The sequence below is a fragment of the Diaphorina citri genome, unplaced genomic scaffold (genome assembly GCF_000475195.1).
Source record: "Diaphorina citri unplaced genomic scaffold, Diaci psyllid genome assembly version 1.1 scaffold2502, whole genome shotgun sequence".
Taxonomy (NCBI): Eukaryota; Metazoa; Arthropoda; class Insecta; order Hemiptera; family Psyllidae; genus Diaphorina; species Diaphorina citri.
In genome coordinates, this window is record NW_007379923.1 from 26,593 (window position 1) to 35,580 (window position 8,988).

The 8,988-nt window shown below is 37.9% G+C and overlaps 1 long non-coding RNA gene across 1 annotated transcript; it reads left to right on the plus strand.

Annotated features, from left to right (window-relative positions):
• Positions 1 to 2,046: 2,046 nt before the first annotated feature.
• Positions 2,047 to 8,687, plus strand: LOC113471481. Its single transcript, XR_003394163.1, has 3 exons — positions 2,047 to 2,205; positions 7,639 to 8,304; positions 8,436 to 8,687. It is a non-coding gene; the product is annotated as an uncharacterized LOC113471481 (long non-coding RNA).
• The last annotated feature ends 301 nt before the right edge of the window (positions 8,688 to 8,988 follow it).

Sequence of the window (8,988 nt, forward strand, 5' to 3'; positions counted from 1 at the left end):
ATTTGATTAGGGGAAGTCACGGATTAAGTGATTGGGGCCAGAGGCGCGACGATGGCACCGGCTTAAAAGTCGTTTGTAAACATCATGTATTGTATCATGTTGCTAAAACCCATAAAATACACGAGACCTAGTTTATAGTGCTGGGATAAAGGGACTTTTTAGTCTCATTCGAACAGGATAAACAAGGCATATTCTATTCTATTTTCCAAAGGATCACCGAAGGCGTTGTGTGTGGTTACTATCCGGGTGAGTGAAAATCTGACCAAAATGCGTGCTTCTGGCTTTCCCTGCCCCCACTCAGGCTGGGTGAGGTTAATAAGAGGAGGCGGGTAGCTTGGTGCCAAATGGAGGGTAAAAAGGGGCCAGAGGCGCGACAATGGCACCGGCTCAAAAGTCGTTTGTAAACATCATGTTTGTATTGTATCATGTTGCTAAAACCCATAAAATACACGAGACCTAGTTTATAGTGCTGGGATAAAGGGACTTTTTAGTCTCATTCGAGCAGGATAAACAAGGCATATTCTATTCTATTTTCCAAAGGATCACCGAAGGCGTTGTGCGTGGTTGGTATCCGGGTGAGTGAAAATCTGACCAAAACGCGTGCTTCTGGCTTTCCCTGCCCCCACTCAGGCTGGGTGAGGTTAATAAGAGGAGGCGGGTAGCTTGGTGCCAAATGGAGGGTAAAACCCCCCTCACTAAAAACCTTAGTTATACAGTGACGTTAAGCCTCTGCCAAACAAATTAACTTAACTGGATTTAGACATGAAAAATGAGAGAAAATCGGTAAACCTTTATGGCACACAGTCAATTCAATTTTATTGTACAAATATACAGTTGATGTGGTTGTCCGATAGAGTTGTCCAATTTGACTACGGCCCCGTCAGCCATTCGGCACTGATGATTAATAATAGCCTATTCCTATCTGCTTCTTTCAGCTCGAAGCATAACCCAGCGCTCCGGTGGTACCCTATCGTTCAGAACTCCAAACCAAATACCAGTCGGAGAACCAAGAAGGTTTGAACCACCGTTACCTTGAACTGTCTCTGACAATCATAAACCCAGCGCTTGAGATCGCGCCCTGTTCGGTCCTCCTGGTCCGAAAAGAGTCCCAGAGTGTGTCAGAAGAAACAGCTCAAAGTGCGTCCAGAAATCCCAAAAACAAAACACAATTCAAATTTTGTCCGCGAAACCAAAATATTAGTATAACCAAAATCAACCATTACTTCCCAAATTATGTCCCCAAAAGGCCAAAAACAAAAAACATAGTACCCAAATTGAGTCCCCAAAAACAAAAGACTAAAAAACTACCCACCCAAAACCAAACGACTTCCAAAAACAAACCCACTTCTCCCCAAAATTAAAATGCCTGTACCCAAATTGCATCCCTAAAACCAAACCACCAAACCGCCTTACCAAAACTCGGATCGGGCCCCAATACCAAAGTACTTCTATTACGTCCTGAACCCTAGTCCCCAAAATCTAGTCTGGACATTAGGATTTATTTTGCCCCAGAGTTCCTCACATTCAAGTTCTTTAAGAAGGATCAAAGTCCTCTGTCCGCATATCTCAGGATTCAAGAGGCCGTGGGTATTTTCATTCCTTTGCCCAGAACCTATCCGATACCTAGGTTGCTGTGCAAGAAGTTCTGCTAGTATATTCTTCGATTCAGTATTTCTCATGCTTTGAGACCATCGTACTTTGGTTTGTGTTGTGATTTTACTTTTGCGTCGTTGTGTTTTGATTTGGGCTCAGAGATTTGGAAATCTTGATTGCAAAAGGCAAATTTCTGCGCTATTATTTTCTTTTTGAACCTTTTTACGTGACTGAATGATTCTCGACATTCTCGTTTAAATCGTTTGTTTTGATAACTAACCATTATTTTAAGAATTATTTATTTTCAAAGTTTTTTTTTTAATTGAAATAACCAATTAAAGTTCAAAGTTTTTGCTCTTTAGTAGAACCATCTAATCACTTTATCACTGTGTTTTAGACATTTAATTTATTTTTTTTTTATTCTAAATTAATTTATAATTTATATTTAGTTCCACCTAATTTTATACCTATTATGTGTATTTAATTATGCAAAATCTTATCTAAATTACTTTTCAAATTGTGCATATTCGGACTAATTTCGGATTTATTTTGAACCTATGCCCAGTTTTTACGAACTTTTGGATTTTGGATTTCTAATTCGTCAGCCAAAATGTAAGTTCCTTCTTTCCTTTCTTGCTAAATCTCTTCTCTTTCTTTTTTATTTCCACTCATACTGTATTGGAATATTAGGTGCTTTTGACACATCCACTACGAAAATAACATGAAAATTGACATAGGTAAGATTTTTTTTTTGCAATGGGTCAAAAATAGAGGCACTTTATTGTTTTTCCAAAGCATAGGTAAGATATTAATTCGTTAATAATTTGTATTATTTTGTGTCTCTGTCACCAAAACTTTGGACCAGTAGGTACCGAAAATACAACTGCCCTACTTCGGTCTTTATTGACCTATGGGCCAAGGCTCCCCGCTTGAGCCAAGCAGTCTCGATCAGGTTGAACTTGTCCTATGAATCTTTCCCATATAGGGACACGAACCCCCAACCAGTTGAGCAATAGAGGCATCAACCTACACCGGTTCTTGTACCCCCTCAACACGGTACATCGTCCCAAAATGGGAGTAGTCCCTTTATCTGCAACTTCCAGCATTAGTTCGTGTGATATGCTCGCAGGATTAAAATAACACATCCTTTAGGGTTGTTTGGAACTTTGGAATGGGCTTTTTCTGTATGGTTTGATATGTTTATCTGTGAGACCTTGTTTAGATTGTTGGGGTAAAGGGACTTTTCAGTGCAATTGGGGCAGGATGAACGAGATATATTCTATTTTAAATCCGTTTCAAAGGTCCAACTTAGGATATCACCTGCTATTTTATCTGATAGATATATATGTCATCTATCAGATGAGTTCTAGTGGTTGAAGTATTAGCCGATTTCGAAAAATCGTTTCCAGGGGACGCCCGATTGTTTATAAACAATCTACGAGGAGGCTACTTCAATGTCCCCCACTTTTATACTATTTAGTGTAGGTCGCCCCATTTTTTTAAACAATCTACGAGGAGGCTACTTCAATGTCCCCCACTTTTATACTATTTAGTGTAGGTAGATACTCCTCTTTAAGTACACTTCTATAGTGATCTTTGCATCTCTTTGTAGTGGTAACTCAAGTTCTAGTTAGTGGTCTTTTTAGGTAGGTACCCATGTTAAGGCGGTCTCTTCTTGATCCCTTATGTGCCGCGTCCATTTTAGTTTTGGACTGTTGCACTGTTTTAGGTACCTACCTATCTCTTTGTGGTGGTAAAGAAACTTCCGAAACTGTAGTTAGCTATGTTAGTGGTCCTAGTATACCTATGTATCTCTTTGTAGTGGTAACGAAACTTCCAAGATGTATTGTAGGTTTTGTATAGTGTTGTTTAGAACTTCTAAGATTGTATACTGTAGGTTTTGTACACTGTTGTTTAGTGCTCTGATTATGTAATAATCATCTTGTTTAAGAACACAATGCCCCCGCGTTCTATCCCTCTCTCTCTCTCTCTCTCTCTCTCTCTCTCTCTCTCTCTCTCCGGAGTGATTGAGGTCAGGATGTCGCATTGAGAGGGATCATCATGGTTTTCAGATTTTGTAGGAATATTATAGTGCATATAAATAGGAGGACTAGCAGGTCATATTGTCATATACGTGACTTTCTAGACCTAAATCATGGACTCAACAAACAGGGAACCAAAATATCCAACATGCAATTCTTATAAAAAAGAACATCGAACATCAACGGTACTTAGCGTACGTAAAAAGAAAGTACAAATAAGCACGAAATATCTCAAAGTGCACGCAACTCCAAACACTCCAAAACGAACATTAATGTTATTAAACATAATATCCGGAATAGTTACCTACGCATCAAGTATTCTTTCTCTAGTACTTAAGTCTTACGAGTATTCTTCCTCCAATACTTGGTTCCTACGGTAAGTAATCACCAGTTCGTCTAGCACTAGTAGGTACTTAGTTCCTACGGTAACTAATCATAATCACAGGTAATCAATCATGCTTTACATTGGTCATCACGGGTACTTACTTTCATTTTCAAACTTCTCTCGTCATCAAATCCGACCCACTGATCGTCTTTGTACAAGCAGTCTCAATCAGGTTGAACTTGTCCCACAAATCTTTCCCATATATAGGGACACGAACCCCCAACCAGTTGAACAATAGAGGCATCAACCTACACCGGTTCTTGTACCCCCTCAACACGGTACAGTACATCGTCCCAAAATGGGAGTAGTCCCCTTATCTGCAACTTCCAGCATTAGTTCGTGTGATATGTTCGCAGGATTAAATTAACACATCCTTTAGGGTTGTTTGGAATGGGCTTTTTCTGTATGGTTTGATATGTTTATCTGTGAGACCCTCAACACGGTACATCGTCCCAAAATGGGAGTAGTCCCCTTATCTGCAAATTCCAGTATTAGATCGTGTGATATGTTCGCAGGATTAAATTAACACATCCTTTAGGGTTGTTTGGAACTTTGGAATGGGCTTTTTCTGTATGGTTTGATATGTTTAACTGTGAGACCTTGTTTAGATTGCTGGGGTAAAGGGACTTTTCAGTGCTGTTGGGGCAGGATGAACGAGATATTCTATTTTAAATCCGTTTCAAAGGTCCAACTTGGGATATCACCTGTTATTTTATCTGATAGATATATATGTCATCTATTAGATGAGTTCTAGTGGTTGAAGTATTAGCCGATTTCGAAAAATCGTTTCCAGGGGACGCCCGATTGTTTATAAACAATCTACGAGGAGACGGATGAGCAACATCTGGGTAATCACGTGCTGCTAGTATTTCACGGCCCCACTCAGGCTGGGTGAGGTTCATGTGAGGAGGCGGATAGCTTGTCCCCGAATAGAAGGTAAAACTGATTTCACTAGATTCGTATAAGCTTAAGGGTGTGTTTATGAACAGGGCTGAGATGAGCTCGGACGACGTGAGATAGCTGTCCCGGCGGCAATTTTTAAAATTCATTTTATATTTATTTTATTTTTGTTTGCTTTGTAATTTGCTTGTTTTTAATAGCTAATATAAATGAAAAGTATAATATAAACGTGCAAACTAAAGATAAAAAGTAAAAAATGAATTCAGATTGTACAAGTTGCGGAAAAGAAATCAAAAATTCGAATTTCCCGCCAACTTTACACGCAAAAAGTCCGACGATGTCCTACGATGGCCCTGTTCATAACCACGGCCTAACCCATCCTTTGGGCAGTTGTCCCTAAACCTAAGCCTCGGAGTGACCTTTTTGTGTATTGCTGTATGGGATGTCACTAAGAATCTTAGCAGTTGTACAGTGACTACTTCTATACAAAAAGTCTATATCAAAGGAGTTCAACAGGATTGATCTGGATCAAATTGGTCCTGTTCTCATTCTCCTTTCTCAAAGTTCAAGATTGTCACATTGCAGGAGATGGGCACTTTCTCTTCTCACGTGAGTATCATCTATCGCGCTTAGTTTTAGGAGAAGGTTTCATGACTCAAGTCTCAGGACGTCCAATTTGAAGAATGTCTTGAACTCTTGATCGGTATTTTACCTGTGATACCTGATAGATAGTTATTTGAATAAACTGATAGAACTCGTAGAAATTCTTGGATTTTTTTTCATTATTATTATTTTTTTTCCTACTACCTACTTTACTGGTCTTGTATCTACTACCTATTGGGATCTCATATAGATACTCATGGTGATAGTTATACCAATAAAAACCTATGGGTTTTAATTAACACAGCTTACCTACTAATAGCTTAGTTATCATTCACAGGAAATGTCAACAAAACTGTTGTTGACGAACGAACTGAGCTCACGAAGATTTCACGGATCTCTGTAGATAAACAAGATGTGTTTAGCCAAAAGCCAAGATAAAACCAATGAAAGATAAATGAACAGATCTGTTGAAAACCTATTGAACTAAAGAACTAAATGAAACTAAATGTCAAATTTCAATCATTAGAAGAATAAGCATGAGGATCAGAGGTACAAGGAAGAGGGAAGAGGGCAAGAGGTTTGGGATGCGAAGATGGTGCGGGCTGTTTTTAATTGAACAGTGAACAGTTGTTGTTTCAAAAAAAAAAAAAAAAATCAAATAATGATGCCCTGAAAAAAAAAAATATACTCGATATTGAGAGGAGCACGTTTATATGTTAATAAAATAAATATAATTTGTACGTCTCTCTTTTATACTATTTAGTGTAGTTAGGTACTTCTCTTAAAGTACACTTCTTAGTGATCTTTGCATCTCTTTGTAGTGGTAACTCAAATTCTAGTCAGTGTTGTTGTTGTTTAGAACTTCTAAGATTGTATACTCTCGGTTTTTTGTACACTGTTGTTTAGTGCTCTGATTATATAATAATCATCTTGTGCCCCCGCGTTCTATCCCTCTCTCTCTCTCTCTCTGGCCATGGGAACTTGCGTGGGTATCCCTGAGGTATATTGTTCATTGTATTCCGACTAATCAATCTTCAGGAGAGTGCCTGTGAGGCTGGGCTAGGATAGGTCAGGGCCGTATAAAGGGGGGAATCATCCTGCCCCACCCCATTTGCCCGGGCCCTGTGGGCCGTTCAAGGGGGCCTGGAATCGGCAGTTCCAAATTTGGCTAAAACTACCTAGTACTCTTGTTTGTAAAGTGTCTAGCTGGGTGACTTTAAACAAGGAGTAGACCAGCTTAGTCTGGCTCGGAGACTTTAGACAGGGAGGATACCAGCCTGAAATTTCCTTGATACAGAGATAACTAAGGTTGAGTGCGAAGGGCATCCACTCGTCAGGCCAAAAGTGATCATCTTAGCTAGGGCTGATTGAGAGGCTGACAAAACACGCTGACCCCGTCTGTAAATGGAAAAAGGGCGAAGAAGAAGAAATCTTGTTTGAAAAAAAAAAAAAAAAAAGTTGCAATGAGAAGCCCACTGTTGGAATCGACCCCTGGGCCCCGGTTAGGCTGTGAGGGCGGCTTTCATAATTCATATTCAGTAATATTATGCTATTTATGTTGGATCTATGCAGGAATAATATTATTGTAATTATAATTACTTTTGTAGATATTATCAAGCTATTATGTTTAAAATATCCATGCATTATAATAATTAAACAAGTAATGTAGATCTGTTAATTGTTGAGAAGATAGGGATAATTGCAAAATGCAATCCTGACTTGCAAATCGCAACTGTTCTCAAAATGGGGTCTGTTGAGCTTATTTATTTTAATCTAGTGCCTTGTAAGCCTAGTATAGAACTTACAGAGAAAGGTCCCTACATAGCCCCCAAAGGCCTGAATTTAACTTGAAATTTTTCTCTATACGCGTATTTTCTATGTTGAACATTTTTGATGCTCACGTTCATAAAACTATGTGGATCCGTAATTTGCTTGAATTTAACTCGAAAGTTTTGTGTTTACTCGTATGTTGAACTTTTTTGCCTACGTTCAAAAAAAAAAAAAAAAAAAAAATAGATCCGTAAGTAGGTGTACCATCTCTGGATGAATTTTATCACTGACTTACACCAAATCATATGATTCCAGTACTAACTTCTAAATATCTTCTCATTTCAGGATCAAGGAACACCTCCTCAAACTCTCAGCGACAGCACTACTGGCAGGTTCAATACAGATTGCCATTTTGCTCCTCCTCTTGTGATCAGCAAAATAGGGACAGATAACAAGTGATTTTACTGCTAATAATTAACCAATGCTAATTTTACGGTACTAATTTTTACTGCTCAGAAGTCAGAAGTAATCCTAATTTATGACTGTAACAGGAAACACCGTAAATGATCCTTTTTATTGTTTTTTAATAGGTAACTGTTAATTTATATGAATAATTCTCTGTCTGAACTAAAACACTGAATAAACTAAAGTTTTTATAACAGACATATTTGAGACTTCATTACATACAGTATCGTACTTATTTTCTACTTAATAAACTTGATTCAAATTATTCAATTTATTGAATTAGGTTTTGATATGAATAAATCGGTAGTACCTAATTGAATAGTTAAAAAGTATCGATCTAAACCTTTAAAAAATCAGCGTTAATGCCTATATGATGCGTAACGATTTTTTTAATTTTATTATTTATGTATTTATGAGTAGTAAATAAATAAAAATAATAATTGGCTTAACAGTTGTGAATTTATTTTGGTGTTCAATTAAATAGAGAGACTTTTTGGCTGTCATCCCTAGTTTTGATAAACTTTAAGCATTTTTCTATCAATGTGTGTGGCATCACTGGGTACCTTGGCTTTACAACTTTGGATATCATCGGATGCCAACTCATGAGATAGTTTTGTTGGAAAAATTCTGAAGTGAAATCCCTGTGGAAACAGTGTACCAAAATCAATAAGAAACAGGTAACATCACTGGGTACCTTGGCTTTACAACTTTGGATATCATCGCATGCCAACTCATGAGATAGTTTTGTTGGAAAAATTCTGAAGTGAAATCCCTGTGGAAACAGTGTACCAAAATCAATAAGAAACAGGTAAGAATATTTTACAAAAGAAGAAATAATTTCATTAATACTTACATAAAATCCATTCTATTCTTCTATGAAGGGTAGCCATTCAGCATATTCATCAATTACTCGTAGGTACTCGTACATTTCGTCGGCGAAAACACGAAGAGGCGTAAGTGTAAAAATCACAATTTTGAGTTATCATGTGTATCGGATGTAAAAAAATGTCCTCTATCACAAACACGAAGAGGCGTAAGTGTATCTTAAACCGTTGAATATTTACATTGATTTTCTATTCCGGCGTATTTTCTACAACTCGACTTTCATCCTTTCTCGACTTTAAAGTTCCCCGATGCTGTAGGTAATTCCCGCCCACACATATCCTAATAACTTTTAAGTACCTACGAACATCTTGGAACTTTCAAGTAACTACCACCTACCCACTTGGA